The 22,563-nt window shown below is 40.1% G+C and overlaps 1 protein-coding gene and 1 long non-coding RNA gene across 6 annotated transcripts in view; one reads left to right on the top strand and one right to left on the bottom strand.

The window, feature by feature from the left end:
- CHCHD3 (coiled-coil-helix-coiled-coil-helix domain containing 3) overlaps window positions 1-22,563 on the top strand; it is a 281,233-nt gene that overhangs the window by 156,884 nt on the left and 101,786 nt on the right. The gene's annotated exons all lie outside the window — the stretch shown is intronic.
- Window positions 1,208-21,172, bottom strand: LOC109497623. The gene is made up of 5 exons (XR_002740608.2): window positions 21,018-21,172; window positions 19,190-19,313; window positions 18,984-19,094; window positions 5,292-5,610; window positions 1,208-1,528 (listed from the first exon to the last, which is right to left on the bottom strand). It is a non-coding gene; the product is annotated as an uncharacterized LOC109497623 (long non-coding RNA).

Below are 22,563 nucleotides of genomic sequence, written 5' to 3'. Positions count from 1 at the left end.
TATAAAATTAGAGTATCATTATGAGTAGTTTGGCTTTTTGCTTGTATGTATTTATACACTCTCAAATCTTCTCAAAATTGGAGTCATAATTTCCTCAAGTATTATAATATTAAAACTAAAATATTGTTCCCTTTACACAAGACCTTTTCCTTTCCCTTGTTCTGCATCTGATTATATTCTATGAGTTTTGTTTCTGCGTGGTGGTGATTTGTCATGAGGAAGCCATCAGTGATAGGTGGGAAACAGCCTCTTTCCGAGGAGCCCAGGGGAGGGTATGACACGTGGTTGCCATTGTAACCCAAGCAGTGTCTGTTACTGTGGTTCTTGCTCAGCCGGTAAGTGTTGGTAAGTGGGCAGAAAAGAAATGATGTTTGGAATTCTCTTTCTTATTCGCATTCAGCAAAGAACATGAGCTGTATTGGGATGTATAGTTTAAAAAGCTGCTTTCATGGTAAACTGCAGGGCCAGATTTAATCTGTAAATCACTTTTTAAAATGTCAAACCTGAGAACATTAAAAAAATATTGATGCCTAAAGTAAAAGAATTAAGTGAACAATGATTATATTCTTATTTTGGGACATAACAAGCCTGTAATTCTAAGTGAACTTGAACTTGGGTCAGATGAGCCACTTGTCAGGTAGCCATATTGACCATGAAACAACTTGCTTCTAAAATGTACAAGAGCATGCTGTCACCATCCTGGAACTCCATAACAATTTTTGGTTCTCTTTTTCATGGCAACAAGTAAACAAATAAACAACAAATAAAACACAAGTTAGGAAACTATCCTCTCTATGACTCAGTTTTCTGGTGCTTAAGAATAATAATTGGAGAGAACTTGTTGATCTTCACTGTATGTGTTTGGTCATTCAGAAAACTAGTTTTTTGTTTGTTTTTAAAAGAGAGTGTGAGAGAGGGGTAAGATGGAAGGGAGAGGGGGAGAGAGAGAGAGAATGAATGAATGAATCTTAAGCAGGCTCCACACTCAGCATGGAACATGACCGGGGGCTCGATTCCATGACCCTGGGATCATGACCTGAGCCAAAAGTCATACTCTCAACTGACTAAACCACCCATGCTACCCTCAGAAAACTAGGTCTGTATCTAAATCATATTTGTCTGCCTTTTGGGAGGACTTGCATGTCAGATAAACATCTTTTTTGTATATTTTCTTTTTCTGTCCCAGAGTGTCAAAGGACTGGGTTTTCTAGGTCTTTTGGTTAAGGTACCACATTTTCTGTTGGAGCAAGGATCAGCAAACTGTATCTGTAAAGGGCCAGATAGTAAATATTTTTTAAGCATTTCATGCCTTACAGTTTCTCTTGCAATGACTTAACTGTCATTGCAGCCTGAAAGCAGCATGAACAAGTACATAAATGAATGGATGGGGCTATGTTTCAGTAAGGCTTTATTTCCAAAACAAGTGGTGGGCAAGATTTGGCCCTTGGGCCACAGTTTACTGACCTCCGTGATAGAACGATTTTTGCTCTTTGTATATTCTTCTATACAACATTGCTGCATGGGTTACCTGTGTTATAAATAAAGGGATAGATAAAGGCATGATGATGAAATGCATTTACAGTGTGCTAGCTAAAGCTCTACCCCTTTCTCACTGAAAACACCCAGAAACCCAAGGAATGAGAGCAACTTATCACAGGGATAATCTTGAATCTTCTGTGATTTGTGTAAGAGGGAAACCAGTCACAACCTTTAGTACTTTTTTGGTAGGGTCAGATTACTTGTCATACTCCTCATAGATGTGTGACACATCAGCCTGTGGCTATACATCTGTGAGAAGTGCCAGTTTTAGAAGGCTAATTCTTTGGAGTTAATGGGTTGGGTTGCATTTAGAACACAACTTGTTAAAACTGGAGCAAGACATGTCTGCTCATCCAATAGTGTGCACGTGGGCCACAGAGATCTTAGGGTGCAAAAAGTGCTCTCATTATCAGTTGAGCCAAATAGTAATATGCCATGTGTTTAATATTACTGGATTGTTCCCTGTCTTTGCTTTCTGCAAGCTAGAATTACTGCAGACTAATCACGAAAACTTGTGACTGGATTTGGGCGACTTGAAAGTTGATTTTATTGCTTCCTGGGAGGGGGTTAGATCAGTTGTCTTAGGGGATCATTTGGTCAAAGAAGGGTAAACAGCTTATGTGGAATCTTCCAGGAACAAATGGAAATATATGGGATTAGAGTGAAAGCAAACGTGTTGGTGATGATTCAGCTATAGTATAACCCTTCTCTGACCTCTTCAGGTTTCACCTGGTAGGTGAAACAACTTCTATTCCCTCAGATACATACTCTGTGATGTCCATGGCTCATTGGTGCTCTTGTTACTAGTAGACTTTCTAACATTCCTGTGCATTTCTTACCTGATGCTTACCAAGTTGGATGCTTACCGAGGGTATGTAATGTTTGTTTGCAAGCCTATTTATGTTAGTTGTCACTTCTGCATAAATTAATTAAGTGTCGTGTCATCTGTTGCTATTATATGAAAAATAAGGTGAATGCTTTGGAAAGACTCATAAATGTGATTTACTGAAAATTTGCTGTTGAGTTAGGTATGGGTATGGGTGAGAGAACTGTGGGAAAGATTAGGGAAGAAATCCAAGAAGGATCCTGCATGCTGATTGCTCTATGAGGGTCTTTTAGTCCTCACTCACCATTAAGGAAACCAGTTGAGATTATTGATAATCCATTATGAAGATTATGGGGAACTCTCAGCAGAACCATACCCAAGGAAAAGGACTCATTCTTATTTCAGACAATTGGCAAGGAATTTGTATTTAGGTATTTTATTACAACTTAATGTATAAAGTACGTAGGTATTTTTTTGTTTTTCAGTCTGTGTTTTAGGCCTGTCATTTACTAGTCCTGATGGTATTGTTTCCCACATGTGTGCCGCACCGTGCCAGAACTTTATATATGGTCTTATTTAATCCTTACAGAGCCCATTTAAGGAGTGTCTGATTGTTGTCCTCATTTTGGTGATGGAGAATCTAAGGCTTAGATAGTCTGTGTAATTTTCCCAAGGTCAAAAACTAGTAAAGGCTAGATTTGGGATTTTCCCAAGGTCAAAAACTAGTAAAGGCTAGATTTGAGATTCAGTGTCTTGGTGTCCCTAACTATACCACCGCCATCCAGCAGCCAACTCAGCACTTTTGTAGTAGGTCTTTTTGAATATAGCAATAGGTAAGATCTTAATTTGTTGTCAGTTGCTAAGCTATTCCTTATTAGAATCAAAACTAGAAGTTGTCACAGAGTGAATTAGTTTCTGTAGTGAAACAGAAAATAAAGACCAAGCTTGAACTTAAATTTTAACTATGTTAAATTTCCTGTGTTTTCTTCATTCTGGTCATCATTTCTCATTTGTTTGCTCATATACCTACTTGTAATGAATATATTGTTTTTAAATTCTTAATGCTTTCACAGGTATGATTTAATTTGGTTCTTAAAAGAGAAGTAATAGGGCAGGTGTCACTAGCTTTGTTTTTTAGATGACGAAACCAAAGCTCACAGAATCTAAATAAACTGAGAGGGATGTTGAGTTTGAGTAACACACAGAAAAGGCCCACATTGCAGTTAAAGAGCTGGATAAAAAAACATTTAGCTGTATAGCCCAGATATTTAGTTAAAAGAGGAGACATTTGAGGGGATTACCTTCTGCTAGTATGTGTAGAAGTATGATATGGAGGATTACGACTGGCTCTTTTCTAGCTACATCTGAGTATGGGATTAATTTTTTTAAGGATTCAATTTCAGCAGGAGGGATTTAGTTTAAAGACAGGAACTAGTTCTGGTAGAAGGAAAGTCTATTGGTTAATCTTCTCTGTGGGATTGTGTATAGAACACTTTTAGATTCAGTCCAGATTCAGCATAATAAACTAGCCAACCCAGTGCAGAGTTCTACCGTTAGATATATTGATTTTACTTTTTTTTATTTTAAACAACAGCAGAATCATAAACGTGGGTGCAGCCCGTACCATTTGAATGCACTCATTATATACTTAGAGACTGTATTATAAATAATTTCCTACCACATTCTTTTCATTCTAGGGAAAATAAAGAATAGTGATATGAAGCTATCTATTTAGGGCAAAAGAGGCTGCTCAACAAAGTGTCACATTTATCAGTTTCTATCTTTTCCTGCTGAATGATTTAGTTATTATTTCTAATTCTCTGAAAGAGCACTTGAAGGGTAGTCCCAGACCACAATAAACTGGTGAGGATGAAGAGTAGAGGAAGAGAGAATGGATTTAAAAATGAGAAGTATGTGAAATCAAGGGATGAGAAGTATTATTTAACTAGATCACTGGGAAATATAGAAAAATAGGTCATGAGTAAGCAAGAGACATTGGGAGAGCTAGCTTCAGGCGGGGGCTCAAGAATTCACTGGCCTGTCCCCCATATGTGTTAATTCTGTAGTGTGAGATTCTACAACGACAGTGCTAATTTTGACTTACCAGAGAAAAACATTTTGCTTTCTGTGAAAAATTAGTTTTATATATATCTCACACAAAGCATCACAATTTTACGTGTGCCAGGGATAATTGTGGCTTAATACCCTTTGTTCCCCCTGCTCACAAAGTCAGAAATTAGAGAAGTAATGAAAAGATCGGTGAGGCATCAGTACGAGCAAAGATGCAGAGAACTAAGAATGTATTTGCTAAATCAGGAATAGGGAATTTTTTTTTCTCTGTAGTTCTACTAATTATCTGGAGGAAAGGAAGGAAGGAAGGAAGGAAGGAAGGAAGGAAGGAAGGAAGGAAGGAAGGAAGGAAGGAAGGAACCCAGCCACAAGTAAGGGGCTGAGGGTGGGACTAATGCTTCTGGGTTTTTAGAGTCAAAAGTACAACATATTCAACTTGATTTCCTTTGAACTTCAAAACAATAACAACAACTTAATGTGTTGCATACATTTTCACCCACTTAAGGGCAAGAACAAAAGTGAGGAAGAAAAATGAACAAAGAAAAGAGACCAGAATAGAAAGAAATTACTGATAAGTGGAAAAATGGATAAATAAGGGAGGGAAAGATGATGGCAAAGAGTCCAAAAGAAAACACCAGAGGAAAGAGAATGTGGGAACAATAGAGGTTGTCCACATCTGCCCTCAACAAGCCTGTTCCAGCACTTTCTCAGGCTTGCTGGCCTATGCTTTTGCCCTCTAAATGTGACTCACTCACAGTAAAGCTTTGTCAGAATTGTCCCTTTCCTCACCCCATGTTTCCCAGAAGCTCCATCGCTGCTCTCCACCTCTGTCTTGCCTGAATGCATTCCTGCTTACCTCAGCTTTGGTTCCTTGCTCCGCTCTCCCAGTGGATGTCCTCGAAGCTTGTGGTATCCATAGGACTCAGTGTGTCCTTGTTGGATTTATCTTCCTCTTCTCTATTTTAGCTTCATTAGTAAAGTTTTCCTCCTGTTGTTTCTAAGTTGATGTATTTAAGTAATCTGATTACATAGCATTTTAGGGTCCCTGTTCCCCTCACTGAGCACATTCTCAATGCTCACACATCTCTGTCAGGTAGGGGGTGCTGCTTTGGCATAGCTGCACCCCTTTTCCCCACTTTCAAGCTCAGCGGTTGAGAACATTTGAAAGCTGTTGCCTGGAAAAGAAAAGTGTGTTTGTATTTCATTGACATTTAGGATGTATCTATCACAACACATAGATAAACCAGACCATCTTTTTTTCCCATTCTGTGGTGAAATATATTTCTTATTGATTACATGCATAATGATACTAATTTAGATGAACACAATTGTATGCCCAGGCCTAGATGGTTGACATTATAATGTCATTTCTGCATGTTTGAGTCCTAAGTAGAGATCACTGTTCAAGAAAACTGATGTGCAGACCCCCTTTCTTTGGTTGGATTTTATATCCCAAATGAATCGGATGTTAGAGAGCTTTAGGTATTTATAGCCCTGATTTTCAGCCAGATGTCATTCTTAATACATTGTTCACCATCACCTTTTGGGCTTGGTTTGCTGCTCATCAGTGTGATCTCGCCTTGTAGTTGCTTCCAAGTAGGTTACAGTGATGTCACTTCATTTTCAGCTATCTTTCAGGCCATCTTTAAAGACTTTCTTCCCTTCCTGGTGCTGCTGGCCACAGCCCACTGTGCCAGTGATTCTTCACGTTTGTTCAGTCTGGGCATGACGTGGCAAGAAAGCATTGTGTTATAGATGTCCCTTGTTTTCAAGGTCTTGTGTGTTTGGGTTTTGTTGGTGTAGACAATGTAGAGGAAGCTGTTCAGGTTCTCACATGTGTTGCCAGTCCTTGAATGCAGCCTGCTTTCCCACCTTTAGGCATCATACATTCGTCTTTCTCATTATATTACGTTGTGATTTTTAAAAATCAACTGTCCCTCTTTAGATTTCTAGATCCTTGAAGCAGGGTTTTGTCATCATTGACGTGCCTATTACAGTTACCTGAGGTTGTTGAACTTGGGGAGAAGCCAAATCTCTGGTCTGCTTCAAACAGAGGAAATGCAGGGCTCATTTCCTTCACTTCGGTTGAAATCTCTACATTCTCTTTGGTCTCTCTTGGCATGTGTCGTTGACATACCTAGTGTCTTGATTTATTCATGTTCTTGAATGTTCATCATGATAGTGTTATTTGTTGTGACTTGTGAGTAGTTGCTGTGCCTGTGTGCTTTTCAGCAGAACCTAGTTTTGTCATTGTGGTGGTTATATTCTGTTTAACAAACCTGTAGTGAAGATTTAGTGTTTGCAAATGCTAATCTGTTTAACCTCATAACTACCACATGAGGGAGGTACTGTTAATAGTCCCATTTTAAAGATGAAGAAACTAATGCACAGAGGGGTTAAAATAACTTGCCTAATATCACATAGCTAGTAGGTGGAGGAATTAAAATTCCAACCCAGGCGTTCTGGCTATGGATTACATATCATTAACTCCTACAATTTACTGCCAACGTCATCGGTGATACTTTGTCTTTAAACGCTAGCATGGTTAATCTACCTTTTTAATAAAGAGAATGGGGCATGTCAGAGGGCAAGCTCAGAATCTTGGGTTGGGCAATAATTTCTAACCAGAAATTGTTTTCATTGTATTTTTCTCTATTGTCTTCTATTTGTGACAGTTGAATCTGGTTTTCTAATTATGGTAGTTATATAAAGTTTTATAATTATTCGGCTTTTAAAAATGAGTTACTTTAAAGAAAAATATCGAGCCAATAGCAGTAGGTCTTAATGGTGGTTAAATTAATATCATAAAAGTCCTAAGAGTGGTACATGAACTACTAATTGATAGGATATTGTGATAGTTGCATGGAGAAAGTGAAGAAGAGTTATGGGTATGACAGGTTCCTAGTTTGGCTGATATAATTGACTTTTATTCTGTTACCAAAGAAAATATTAGCACTAACTGAGGGAAGAAGAGGGAATAAAAAGGACGTGGGAGGACACATTAATGTTCAATTATTAGTTTACTCATATTGCATATATATTGAATTCTTTTGTCAGATTGGATTTATAAGTAAAAACTCACTCATGCCAAAAGTGTTCTCCTGCATAGTTTATGGCTTTAAATATTTAACCTGCTTGGGAAGTGGTTTAGAAAAGTTTATAAAAGAAGGGTATGGAAAACCAAACATCAGTCCTGTGAGGTCAGTTCAAAGGCACTAAATCAGGAGTCAGGAGAGCAAGGCAAGGAGCCAGTCGGCTGAGCCAAGATAAGTTTTGTATCCAGTAGTGCACCCGAGTTTTATTTTCCCGTATCACTTTCTGTGCACCTCTGCAACAAACTTTTGGTTTCTCACAGGATGTGTATGGGAAGAAGGAAAATGAAAATAATTTGAGCTGTCCACACCTTTGGGTTCTCTGGGCCCTTTTATGGGTCTCTTGTCAGTGTCTGCCATGACTCATTTGCATTCTGGTGGTTTCTGGGCACAATAGGGCGCCATATAAACAGCCCGTCCTTTCTACCCATGTGAGCTGAAAATAGGCTCTGGCTGCTCTCTGCCCGAAGGTGGTGTCACCCTGGTGATGCTCTGTGAAACAAAACTGGTGGCCCTAGTTTTGTTTGGGTAGGAGTGGTAAGTCATCTTTTGGTCACTTCCTGGCTGGAACCTCTTTCTATATTGTCCCCATCAGTCCCTGATTCCCAGAGTGTGGCCTGCTTTCTTTCTACCGGTTTCTACTTAGATGTGTGCATTTAGGGACTGGGCATGCTCCTGGGGCCACTGGGTCACTGTTTTGTATTTGTGCAACTCCCATCTCCTCCAGCTTTTCTGTCCACTGTCTTCGTGCCCTTTAACTCCTTTTATGGTTCAGCACGGTCTGTGCTTCTTTTGGGACCTGATCTATGATTGCACCTCCCGCACCCTAATTATTCTCTGTTACTCCTCTTAGTATTCTGTACATTTTTCTTCGCTCTTTCTTTGACCCAAAGCATGTCTGACAGCCAGGACAGTGCTCTGGCAAACTGTCAGCCAGCTCCAGTTGATTGGGACTGCCTGCCTGGAGCACTGAGTTGAGGAAGTTCTGCGGCCCCCTTTAGAGTCTGTGAGTAAAGGGCAGCGGTGGCCGAGTGCTGTCTGCCATGGGCGTGGGAGAAAGAGGTGTTGACATACTTGCTTCTGTCTGCCATCCTGGACGCGTGTCTTGGAAGCATGTAATTGCCAGCTCTTTACCGATCAGAATGCACTGCTATGTTCCGTGTGATAAAGTAGAGGGGGTCAGATTGGATCAAGGGAAATGGAAATCTTAAGCTGACTGCTTAGGCCTATCTCTTGGAAGAAGAGAGATGGAGGAAATGACACATGTAAAAATGCACAGTATCAAATTGGGCGAGAGATCTACAAAGGGCCATTTCAGAAATACACTTTTTCTTACTCATCTTCCTCTTTCAAAAATATACTCTTTGAAATGCCAATAGTCAATAAGAAAGTTGAGGAATAAAGAGTGTGCATTTAGTTAAACCACTCTGTGGCCGTCTGGAACCTGAGCAATGTAGGTAAGCGTATGAGGAAATCTCGTCATTCATCCTCCAAACTACATGGCGCTTCTCTTAGGTACCTGCTAGGCTCTGTTCATGCAGTGATCAAAAGGCATCCACCCTGCGCCTGAGGAGTTCACAGTCTACAAATTTTACTTTTGTTTTTATAGTTATTTGTATGCTTGTATCCTCCATTCCTCCCTTTCCCTCTTTCCCTCTTCCTTCCTTCCTTCCTTCCTTCCTTCCTTCCTTCCTTCCTTCCTTCCTTCCTTCCTTCTTCTCTCTCTCTCTCTCTCTCTCTGTCTCTCTGTCTCTCTCTGTCACTCTCTCTTTTGGTGATTTTATTAAAGCATGGAGAGTTTTTCAGAGGAAAACCCATACCTGATTAGTTTCTCATTCTTGTTGCAGCCTCTGTTGGTTAACTTTATGTGTCCTCCGCTTGTCTGGTCCAAAGGATACCCAGATAACTAACTGGTAACACATCATTTCTAAGTGTGTCTGTGAGGGTATTTCTGAAAGAGATGAACATATCTGATTCAGTACACTGAGTAAAGAGATCTGCCCTCACCGATGTGGGTAGGCGTCATCCATTCTGTTGGGGTCCTGAATGGAACAAAAAGGCAAAGGACGGGTGAATTCTGTCTCTTCTTCCGGGATGAAGTCCTTTTCTCTTGCCCTTGAACATTGAAGCTCCTGGTTCTTGGGCCTTTGGACTCCAGGAGTCAAACCAGTGGCCTCAGCTCCTCTGATTCTTAGGCCTTCAGATCCGGGCTGAATTAACCAACCAGCGTTCTGGTTCTCCAGTTTGCAGACAGCAGTTTGTAGGACTTCTCAGCTTCCGTAACTCTGCAAGCCAATTCCTATAATGAATGTCCTCTTATATATCTCTCCACATATCCTATTGGTTCTGTGTCTCTGGAGAAATCTGACTAATACACCCTTAAGCAGCAATCCTCTGTACGATGCCTCATACAAGAAGTTTTCTCATAACTTTTGCTGAATGCACTGGGTGCTGCAGGCTGCAAGTGCCATGGGAGTTCGTACCAGGGAATGGTTAGTGGAGCCTGGGCATGGCTTTGGGCAGAAGGTGAGAAAGGTACTGTACACATCTTGACTTTATTGGCTTTGTAACTTGACCATTTCTTTTCACTTCTGTGACCTTGGTGTGTTCTGGTATAAAATTGGGGTGATCATTTTCTCAGGGTTTATTTTACTATTTTTGTGCTATGCTGTCCTCTAGGCGTTGTGTAGAGAATTTAATTTAGTCCTAGCATTGTTTTGAGAATTAAATGATGTAATAAATATGAAAGAACTTTATAAACTCCTAAGTGCTGTACAACTATTAGTTTTTATTAATCTTTGTTATTAAGAGTGGTTTTCCTTTTGGTTCGTTTTCTGTTTTGTTGAAGTGTCCACGGATGCCTAAGGGATCCAGCCTGTTCTGGACCCAGCATGCAGGACAAGGGCTTTCACTTCTGACCTACTTCTTGGGGCATCTTAGCCATCTATTGAAATTCATTGGAGGAGGGTCTGGAGTTTAAAACTCTTTGACCATACCTTAGAAACCATTAAAAAATGGTTTTAAGATCAGAAAGCTGGTTAAATCACAAATTAATCATGGAATACAGGTTTCCTTGACTAACATTTTTAAAGTGGCATACAAAACAACATCTTGGTGAAATATCTGAGCAAATATTAAAATTAGGGTATTAAAAACTTTATCTAGAGCCATCATGATTTTTCTAAGGTAATGGATTTTATACAGTAATCTTTTGTTCAGGATAAAGGACTTGAAATTTAGCGTTAGACTGTAGTGAATTTGAACATCTTGATGGAAGGACATTGGTACTTGTGTGGAGCTGGATCTGGAGAATGCTGTCTGTTGTATTTTCCCAGATTTTTAACCTTCGACTGCCACTGGTGGTTAAAGAAAACAATGCCTGAGATCTCATGGTAACCTGTCCCAATTTTCGTCCTCTTTCATTAATTATATTTTCCTCGCTAGTGAATTTTATTTTAGAATGGTGTGCTTGACATCAAATATATCCATGGCCTATCTCCAAATCACATGGTTTCAATGGTCATTTCTGTCTGGAGATCCTCTGTGGCGTGGCTGACGGGACGCACTGTGTTCACGCTCGCACGTCTCCCCTGCATTTTGGAGAATGGTTTGTTCTTTCAGTTTTGCAGTCCCCTGTCCTCTCACTGGGATTTATACATTTACTTCAGATGGTATTTAGAAAGTGCTGGTGGAAACATAAATGCCGTTCAGCACACGTAGGCCGCTATTATCTCACACCTGGATCCTTTCAACAGCCCCCTTAATGGTTTCCCCACTGGCATTCTCCCCTCTTTCTAATCCATCCTATGCACCAAGATTAATCTTCCTAAAATACCGTTTTCATCCCACTCCAAAACCTTTAGAGGCCCCCCATGGCCTGCAGGATGAAGTCCGGACCTCTTAGCCAGGCAGTTATGTCTTCCTGCAGACTAGTTCCCACTTACTTTCTGACCCTCCTACTGTAAATTCCCTCTTAACTGCTGTATGCGCCGAGGCCTCTTGTCTTCTCTCCTGTGTACCTTTGATTACTGCCCCCTCTCTTGCAGTGGCCTTTGACTCTGCCTCTGCCCATCTAAATCCTACTCATGGAGCTTTCAAGTTCTGGTGCAGCTGATCGAATCCTTTATTTTTTGTGCACCATTCACTGTCCTTATCATATATTATCTTTTATTATGGTTGGTTGTTTATACAACCCATGCACTGCTCTTCACGCCAGTTTGTGAATTCTTGAAGAACACAGTTAGTAGACAAGAATGGATTGTTGCTGGTTTTATAGCTCTGTGCAAATCGGAGGTTGAGGGTTGTGGTTTATGGTCACTGAGATGTATTTGGCTATTGTGTTCTCCCATGTCTAGCACAGTGTTGGAGGATCTTCATGAAATAGGTTTCACTGAGTGCTTGTTGAATAAATGAATACATATGTTAGGTTGATTTTGTTGTCCAGAGGGGCAAATTATTTTAGCATTTAACTTAACATGTTTGCAGGTGTGTAGGGTCTGGTTTAGGAACAGACATGTTCACAGTGGCCCCAGAGTCATTTATGGGCTGTCGTGTGTTGTGTATTCTGCTTAGATAATGGTTGTATGCTTACTTAGAACTGAGTAAGTTGGTGGCCCATTTTTTCTACCAGCCAAATTGGAAGAGTTCTCCCAAGTGTTCCAGAAATCATTTGGAGAATACGTCAAGTAACTGCTTTATGTTACATTTCAGCTCTTGAGGACGCAGGCTGCCTCAGGAGCCAGAAAGCACGAGTAGGACAAAATACAGCTTGTTGCAAAGATCAGTTAAGCAGTCTTTTTTACAAATATTCCGCCAGTTGTCAACTCTTCCTTGATCATGTCATCATTACTGCTTGTATTCATTCATCTGACACCAGACAAAAAGAATAAAGGAAAAAGAGAGGGGGACTTGGGAGGGAATTCCTTCAGCGCTTAAACCAGGCTTGTCACACCACAGGGACACAGTATCTGGTTTTCATAATCTCATATATCATTTGCAGTTTATTATTAGTAAAATACAAATCCTATCTCAGAACTTTTTGCAAAATTTTTGAGATTATGAAATGTCACTTTTGCTCTTCTTTGAGGAAAGTAGGGGAGGGAGTGTTAACTTGCTAATGTCATTACACTGCTTGTTTTCGGGCTCAGATTAATAGCAGGTGGTAGCCATTTTTCAGAGCAAACAGGCTGCCTTTTTAGTTCAGTTAGAAAAAAGCACTAATTCTTTCCTGGAGTCTGGAATATTCTGTGCTAGGTGACATGGCAAGGATCACAAAACATCCAGCATTTTAAAATAGAAGAGCTGGCTAATATTGTTAAAATTTTAAAGAATCAAGCCAGAGCTTTCAGCAATAAATTTCTTTTGCTGTACTGAATGACTTACACATGTTGGTATTTATGCTTAACATATATACCTGTTACTTCCAGTGAATATGTTTTCATGCACCTCTTTTGATTTGTGGTCTGTAGTATCTTTGTCCACTTCTTCAGTGCTCATCCCAGATTGTGAACACCCTTAGCAGCTCTGTAGATGATCACCCATGCAAATGCATGCTTTTTTATTGTGTATGTGCCTGGTGGGCGGTCGAGGGGGGAAGCAGTGATGTTATGTTTGATATAGCAAGAATTTTTATTTTTGGGTTCTTTTTTCTTATTCACAGGCAGGTTTTTTTGAGATATTGTTTAGTATGTCAACTCTAAATGTGAGTCAAGATAACCTGTATTCTTTTTTTTAACTCATGACTAACTAGCTTTATGATCTTATGTGAGTAGAGCTGTCCCAGAATTAGTTCTTTAACATCTGAAGACCTTGGTTTCTAAGGCACATTCCTGCTTCAAATGTGTATGATCCTTTCTCTTTTTGCCTGAGTGTTTTTGATAGCTGATAAATATGGCATCACGTGTCACTCATGCTATGTCATTAAGATCATCTTTTTACTTGCATTGTACTTGCACTTGGTTTAAGAGGCTTGAGGGTGGGGGTCACTTTCTTTGGGGCTGGGATCTTATCACTTAGCTCCTCAGTCAGAACAGTTGCTAGGGGCTTTCTGGCATCTGATCAAATGATGGATGAATGAAAATCATACTCACAGGAGGATGATTTTTAAGCCAGAAAGATAACATATAATAAGATGGCCATAACTATGAGGCAGGCAGGATATCATGTCAAATAGTTAATAATATTCTGACTTCCCAGCAGGCAAAACCAAGTCAAAATCAAAAAAGTTGCTTTTCATTCTTGGATCCAAACCTATAGAAGTGTCTGCCTGGTGAGCTGTAGTAGTAGGGAGAGTTAGAAATTCTGTTTTCACGAGACAGTTCTTCCAGCTGTAGATTTCAGGCAAGTCTCTTGTCTGGAACCGTTTCCTTAACTATTAAAAAAAAGGGGGGGTTATAAAACTGTACTCTTTACTTCATATTGCTGTGGAGTGAGGCTTTCTAACATGATTATGTAGTTTTAGGTCTTAAAAAGTGATAAAGGTTGTTAAGAATTGTAAGTGGACATTTTGGTTATGTCCATTCCTGAGTTCCTTATTCAGCAAACCTTGGATGAAAAGCGCCCCTCCCTCCCCTCAGTGTACCAAGGGATTCTGGAATTTGAGAATCTCTGTACCATTATGGGGTTTCCACACCAGTGTGTAAACAGGGATGAGAACAGTGCTAAATCTAAGCTAGCCGAGCTCAGAGAATGAGAAGAGGTGTGATTCAGTGTGGTTCCACCATGGGCAGATAATGGCTGCCTTCTCATCCTTCTTCAACCAGCTTGATCCAGGAATAGAAGTGGCTTATTTACATTCTATCTGGTCTGCTCTCTTGCTTTCTGTTTGGATGATTGATGGTTTGGGTGCATTCTCTTCTTTCCATTCCTCCTCTCTAAGACTTCTTTCCATTTTTGCTTTGTTGAAGCTTGAGTTTATCATTTGTTGTTCCCATGGTCTCATATCTTAACCGCTTTTCCTTGGTCAGGTAAGCTGGAGGCCTTGTACAGAGGGCCAGGTACCCCTTCATAGTTTCATTACCAGTGGCCATTGCTGAGGAAAGTTTTAAAAATAACTTTTATCCTTGTAATACTTTCCCAATTCCAGTTTTTCTGGGAATACAGTGGAGTCACATCTTAAGGGTTTAGTTTTAAAATCAGCATGAGAATTTTATGTCAATTACATCTCAGTAAGACTAAAAACAAAAACAAAGAAACCTGAAGCCCAGAAACAAAACCCGTGTATGAGGCAAAGATTTCTTTTGTTCAAATTTATTCTTAAGAGCCCAGCCATGCTATTTTTCTTCTGTTATTGAGTCACTGTGTTTCTTTAGTTGAGCACTAGATAAAATATTGGCTTTTACTTAAGGATTTGTGAATGGAAACTCTATTATCTTAAAGCACTAGAATTCCATTCATTGGGCAGGAAACGAGGGAGGCCAAGAGTGCGGCAGGCCGTCTGTCCCAGGCTTCCCGATGGGGTAGTAGAATCCTGTGCGTTACTTAAAATTCCTCTGTCCAGGGGCGCCTGGGTGGCTCAGTCGGTTAAGCATCTGACTTCGGCTCAGGTCATGGCCTCGCGGTTTGTGAGTTCAAGCCCCGCGTCAGGCTCTGTGCTGATGGCTCCGAGCCTGGAGCCTGTTTCAGATTCTGTGTCTCCCTCTCTCTCTGACCCTCCCCCGTTCATGCTCTGTCTCTCTCTGTCTCAAAAATAAATAAACGTTAAAAAAAAAAAATTCCTCTGTCCCCTCCTTCAGGGACTAGTTTTGTATTTGCATAAATTAAATGTGCCTGTGACGTAATTCCACCGTGCCATCCTGTTTAAAGCATTATAAATGAGAGAAGAATGCCCAGTTATTTTCTGCACTTAGTCATTTTTTTTTGGTAGAAAATGAGAGCCAGTGTGATTTGGTTAGCAGCAGTGAGCTGAATTTGTTTTAGAAAGCGGCCCATTTTATAGTCAGTCTTACCTGTTTGAATCTGACAGGTAGCATTAGGTTCAAGAAGCAGGCCTGTGACTATTGCTGAGAGCCTGAGAGCCGGGAAAGGCCACATCACTTCTCCAGTAACTGGACACCCACCACCAGTGCCACGTCAGGCAGAGAGGGAGCATCACGGCTGCCATGCAGCGTCTGCCCCTGGCAACCAGGTGTCACATACACACTCCAAACGTTTAATGTGTACTTGTAGCATCCTAACAATTGGGCAGCAAAACATACGCATTCAGTGAATTTCTTCTGGCCTAGCTGGAGAGTAGATTCAAATTGAATAACAGCAGAATTGTTGTGGTAGATGTAATGCATAAAACGTGAATGTTAGAGGGATCTTAGGTATTATTTAGACCATCCCCTTAATTTAAAGGAAAGGAAACAAGCCCCAAGAGGTTAAGGAACTTATTACCAGGATCATGAGTTAGCAGCCAAACTGGAATTGAAACTTTAATTGTCTGATGACTGTTTTGTTGCTTTTCTTGCTACGCAGGACTTCTGGATCAAGTTGTGTTCCTTAGGTCCGATTGGAAATATGCAGCCTGGCCTGCATAACTGGGGCAGTTCCCAAGGAACTGATATGTACAAACAGATATGAACTCACTTGTGGTGGCTGGTTTATTTCGAACTGGAAGCTGAAGTTTAAGATCTGCTCAGAGTTGGTTTTTGTCATTTGCAAATCAGGTTATGTGGCAGCCATGGGGGTGTGCCTTTCGGCTCTCACTCTTGGAGAGAATGTGCTGCCAAGGGTGCACTTGGCCGTAAGCCTCAAGCTGCTGCAAGTCTGGAACCCACCGCAGGTGTTCGTCCCCAGGCCATGCCCCTGCCTGGCTGATAGTACACGGTAGAGGCTCTGGAGCTGTGCCATCTTGCCTGACACAGGATTCCTCTAATGGTCAGTCTTCGCCCTGGGGCTCCTCTTTGTCCTGGCCTTTTCGGAGCTTTTTTCAGGGATACGCGGTTGTCTCCTTCCAACCTCACCTCGCGCCACAGGTATCAGGCCTACAGCGTAGTCAGAGGCTCACTCTGCCGCTCCTGTTCCCTCTCTCCTTTATCCTTCCCCCCCAGTACATCCCTCCTACTTCTGATCTGCCTCCGCGTCTGCATCCGAGTGGGCCTGAGCTGACATGGCATATCGGTGGTTTTGAAGACATGTTTAGAATATTCTGCATTAGCTTCACAGCAAATTTTAAAAATCTCTTTATGTTGGGTAGGGTTGAAAATAACTACAAATCGTTGACTAGTCACTTTTACATTGTCTTCCCTTCATGTCGAGCCAAAATGGAAAGAAATCCAGTCAGTGAGTGATGTCTGCTGTCAAGAGCAAGGGTCCCAGAGCCAGCTTGCTCCCAGACCTTGGCAATTCCCTCCGTCAACAAGGAATAAGGTTATAAGAGGAGAGGTTGACTGCGGCCAATGGGTCCCAGTAATATACGCATTGAATCTAAATGTAAATTGAACAAACGCAAGTTAATACAAAGAAAAGGAAGTCAGAAGTTGGGCGGTAATTGCTTCCATGTTGTTGTCCAACTTAGGTGTCAGATCAGGGCCACCAAGTGTCTTGGCACAAATAGTGTGGCTCACGCAGCATCTCTGTGCTAGAGTGCTTCTGAGAGTTTTTAATCTCCGTGGTAAAACAGGATTATACATAAGTGCCTGGAAATGGAAGTACTATTCCCCACAATGTGGAACAAGGAGATCGAGACATTGTAGTGGAACTGCACTTTGCTCCTTTCTACTCTGGACCCCGTCAGATGTGGTCTGGAGTTAAGACCATGCTGCTCTTATATGCGATGGTAACACTCAGTGGTTTATAATGCCCATCTATTCTGCAGCTGGATTTGATAATAAAAGCCCCTTCCTGCTCTGAGCCCAGTAGTTTTCTTGAATATGGTCCCTTTCAAAAACTGCCTTTTCCTCTTTTGATGATCATTCTGATCCTTAAAGTTTCTAAGCTTACTAATGATTCTGTGACATGAGGTTCTTATTTATTCATAGAACTTGGTCTTCTGGAACATCGTTTTCTATTCCATTGCCAAATTTGATTCAGGTGGTCTTTTAGACTTGATGCATGTTTGCATTCACTTGTGTCTTTCGTAAACATGGGGTAGGTAAAGTTAGTGTCATTAGAAAAGATAAAGCTGCTTATTTAAGAATTTTGAAATCCTAACAGTTCATTTACTTTTGATTCAGCATTTAGTTAGTGTTTCTTACGTGCTGGGTATCGTGATGAATGTTCTTTTTTCAAATGGGTGTTCGGGACCAGCATGGAATATACAGAACTGAACTGAGCAGGTGATATATTTCAGTACTTTTCATGTTGAACTGTCATGTTGCTTTGTAACATTGAAAGTTGTAAATTATAATGGAATCATTATATACCTATTCTCAGGAATGATCTATAAAATATTTAACATCAGGTCTAGTGTTGTCATTGCCCAAGCGGAACACATGTTAAACAACTAGTACCAGTTCATGTCAACTGGATATCCATTCTGCCTGAACTGAACATCAGTTGCATGGATTCAAAAATTTTAGGTTATACGGGCATTGATTCTGTTTATATAGGGAGCTATAGAAAAGACAGAACTTACATACTTATTTTATAAATTGCATACTTCAGAAATAAAGAATTCATAAATAAAAAATTACATTCCCAGTTTCCTTTCTCACTGAGATATTATTCATTACATGCATGTGAGCCATTCTTGTTGCTTTTATACATTATACCTTTGTGGTGCAACCCTGCCACGTTATAATGGGAGCAAGTCTCCACCTCAGTTTTATAATACAAACAGGTGTTTATTGAAGAAAAATGTATTAGCAATAATTGATACAAGCCATTCAGTAAAACTCAGTGGTCCCAGTTGTCTATTCTTTTAAGTTGTTTTATTTTCAGGACAAGGGTTACCTGGGGCAGACTAGGCTGCTTATGGTTGACTTTAGGCAGCCAACAATCCTCTTAAACCAGCGGTTCTCAACTGGGGCAGTTTTGGCAATGTCTGCAAACGTGTTCGGTTGTCCCAGCTCAGAGTTGGAGTGGTACTGTTGGCACCATAGAGGGCAGGTATGCTACTAAACACATTCTGCGATGCATAGGGCAGCTCTCCACTACAAAGAAGGGTCTGGCCCAAAATGTCAGTAATGCCAAAGGTGAGAATCTCTGTCTTCAACCAATGCCTGGATACAAGACTGTTAAGCGATTAAGCCTAAGGCACCATCCTTAAAGTTAGAGCTGTGTGCTTTGTTCTCATAAGCTCTCACTGTCTGATAACTGGTTACACCGCAGATGTAGGAGTGTCCTTCCATTAGCTAACCCTTGTATCTTTTTGAGCGTTCATTTTACTAACTAAAAAGAACTTATATCTGACATCATGCTAGTTAATGAACCATTTTCACTAATAAAATCTCATTTGCACCAGTCATTGTGCCAATTAGCAAACCATCATTATTGATCAAGGCATGCATGAGTGAAGCCCTTGTAGTACCCACCTCTACTTTTTCAGCTTCCGATTTCACACTTCCAGTAAGAATACTTGCTAACTGCTCCTGCGTTGTGTGTTCTTGAGTAGCATACTGGCAGCACCTGGTTCAGAGCTTAACCTAAGGAACACAGACACATGATGTCATACTGCACATCTTGAAGTAAATCACAGATGCTGTGACAGAATTGCTCCCCAGAAGCTGTGTCTACTTACTTCCTCCAGTCTCTTCACCTCAGTGTACTTTTTTTCCATTTGAGCTACCATGTCCTGAGTGTTTCCTTTGTGGAAGCTCCAGACCTAGGTTGAGCCAGAGATCCAGAGAGGAGTAAATCTCTTCCTAGACAGGGAGGAGGGTTTACAGTTGAGAGAGGGACAGTGGCTAAGTAAACATACATGATCCAAGACAAACTCAAAAACAGGGGCTATAAGGGGCAGCTGGCTAGTTCAGTCAGTGGAACATGTGACTCTTAATCTCGGGGTTGTGAGTTCAAGCCCCACATTGGGTGTAGAGATTACTTAAAAGTAAAATCTTAAAAAAAAAAAAAAGGCAAACAGGTGCCGTAAGAGACCTGCTGAAAGTTTTATTAGGTGCAAAAGTAGCAGAGGCATCAGGGGGTGGGGAGGTGGGTATGACTTGGGAAAAGCTACATGAAGGAAGTAATATTAGAGAAGGATTTTAGAACATGGACGAGGCCTGAGGTGGCCATCGTGATTTAACAGAGTTGGAATGGGTATATGGATTTCCTGACTCCCCACCAGGTGGACTACCTACTATGTCATAGTGGTAGTAAGTTCTGAAACTAGAAACATGGAGAAGTAAGTGTATAAATAAAAAATTATTTTTCCTCTCTAAAGCTGTAGAAGAAAGCTTGTAAAATTGTTTCTGACTTCATCTAGCTCTTAATTTTGCTTCTTTTGTTAACTACCATGTTCTGCACAACTACTAGGAGAGAACTGGAAGAATTTAAAGCAAAGCAACACTAGGTTGTTTTCTATTCTAAATTTATGTACCTAATAACGTCCTCTCTTCACTCATTGTTGGCTTTACTTTTTAATTTCAAAAGCCACTTTGCCGGCATTTTGAAGAAAATAAGCAGATATGCCCAAAAGTGGAAGAGGACTTATTCATTAGGCTGTTTCCAGTATGTCCTTAGCATGAAAAAGCTGAAATGTAGACCAGAGTTCTTGAAACTCTTCTGGGGAAGGCAAAACAGAAACAAATGGACTGATCAAGTCCTGGGGCCTGGATATGAGTTCCAGATTTAGGATTAAGGAGTCTCTTGGAAGTCCTGGTCCGTATTCAGTTTATGTTAGCGGACATAAGTGTAGTTTAACATTTCAAGCTGGGGTTTGGTCATAGCTCGTGCCTCTAAGTAGTCATTGAAAAGTGCTAAAGTTGATAATAGGTTGGGCATCATTCAAGTTAACCTAGATGAGTTACCCTTTTTGAAGGTCATCTTCTAATGTGGTTCGGAAAACAGCACTTTGTGTAATTCTTTGTTTATTAATGCCACTTGATAAAAGCTCAGTGAACCCTATGTAATTTCTCATTTATAACGGAAGTCTAGTATTCAGCTAATTGAACACATGGCTACTTTAATTATTTTGTTACGGCCAATTGGTATTCTCAATGATCATGTTCCATAGCTTCTAAATGTATTATTACCTTACAGGTTTAGGTTCATCCCTGTTGGATATTTCAGTTCTCTCTTTGTTTTATGTCAGCATATAATTTTATTAGGTTCCTATATATTTTGTGTTCTGTGTAGGTTTGATGAGGAATAAAGCTCTTTTTTTCTGCTCTTATTTGCCTATGTGAGTTATTACATAGATGGAGATTGATCTATGCCACAGATGATCCATATCATTGTGAAAGACTAAATCTTTCTCCATCCATTATATGTGTGTTTCAGATTTGTTACAAGATTTAGAATGATAGGAAATATAATTATAGGGATATCCTGGGTGCATTGATTTACAGTTGTTGCCTTTTCTCAATCCTGGTAATCTCTGGCTTCTTAGTATCAAATTGAGCAGGTACCTGCTTTGTTTTCTCCCTTGAGCAATTAAAATTGAACACTAGCGTTTCCAAGTACTTTGTCATTCAAAATATACGAGCTTTCCCGTAGTCCCAAGCCTTTCCTTAACGTGCCTTGTCCTTGATGTCCAAAGAAGAAGTACAACCTCTGAGCTAAGTGATTGTGATGTCACTGGGTTCTCAATGCACCCACGTACCCTGTGTCACATCTCAGTCCTCAGCAGCAACCAGGCCTAAGAAGGCTCAACTACTATGCCCAAAAGTTTTCGGTACAAAGAGTTACCTAGGAATGTACGGGGGAAGGTAAAGTTCCCACCACCACAATATGTTGTATCCAAAATCCCAGTTTTTACTTCTGTTGATCTGATTATATTCTTAGTCATAGTACCTTCAAATCCTTTCTGAAAAGAATCAAGTCTTAAGGAAGATAATATATGGGTACTTTATTTTGAAACTAGCTACCACCGAGTTTAAAACATTGAAATATTTATGTGTTGGGTTTCTTAAAGGAAACTTGATTTCCTTATTTTCTTTGTTTCTCTTGCATATGGGGTGCTCTAGTTTTCCATAATGATCCACTTAAGTTCTGTCATGTTTTCCCAAGTTCTGATCATGTTGTCCCAAATCCAACAGGATCTGAAAACTAATCAGCGTACATTTCTTGTAGTGAGAGGAGTAATAGCAAACAAGAGATGAGGGGAAATTTTTTATATTCCTTTTTTTCTAAGAAATAATTCTGTAATAATGTTGTAATCCTCTTTGTTTTTATTTGTTCATTTACAATGATTCTCTGTTAGAGAGTTATACATAGAAGTTTTATTTCCTTGCACTTGGTTTACTGCTTTTTTTTTGTAAGTTGAGTGTGATTCTCCATCCTTGGCAGCTATTAGCTTAGTCAATGTATTCTAGGCTTGTTTGAGTTTCAGGATTCATATTGTGTGACTTTCCCTCCCAGCATCACATTAACTGTTTCAAAGCAATGTGTTGTTCAGGTGTTGCAGCCATGTTTCTTGCTTTGTTGTTCTCCCCAGTGGCTCGCAAACTATTGATTCTGTTGGCTGTCTAGGGAAAGATTTGTGATGTTAGACTATAGTTTGGTGTTTTCGGGTCTTTGGAGGTAGTTCCTTTTTAGTGTGCATATCTGACCTTTTCACATGTTGCTTTAAATTTTTTCAAAGATTACATCTTAGAAAAGTGAATGAGGATATTGCTATACATCCTTTATTTATGTTGCTTCTCAAAATTAAATTTGTTGGTGTATGTGGTCCTCAGTAGGTTCAAGCAATATATTTATAGTATTGAATTCTTTAGTGTTTTCTGAATAACCATAATGGAATAGCTATTACTTTTTTGTGTGTGTTTTTTAAAAAAGTCTCACCGTGCACTATATGTGAACAAAAGAAACATTTAGTGCAAGTGTTCTAAGAACCATGGTGGGTACTGTCAAAAATTGAATGGGAGAGAGAATCAAGTGCTAGTACATTACGGATTTTGTAGGTAAAATAATTTCCATGCTATAAATAATCGTTCCAGTTGTTAAAACAATTTG

This window comes from Felis catus, chromosome A2, assembly GCF_018350175.1.
Source record: "Felis catus isolate Fca126 chromosome A2, F.catus_Fca126_mat1.0, whole genome shotgun sequence".
NCBI classification, from domain to species: domain Eukaryota; kingdom Metazoa; phylum Chordata; class Mammalia; order Carnivora; family Felidae; genus Felis; species Felis catus.
This window is presented reverse-complemented; position numbering and strand designations above follow the sequence as displayed.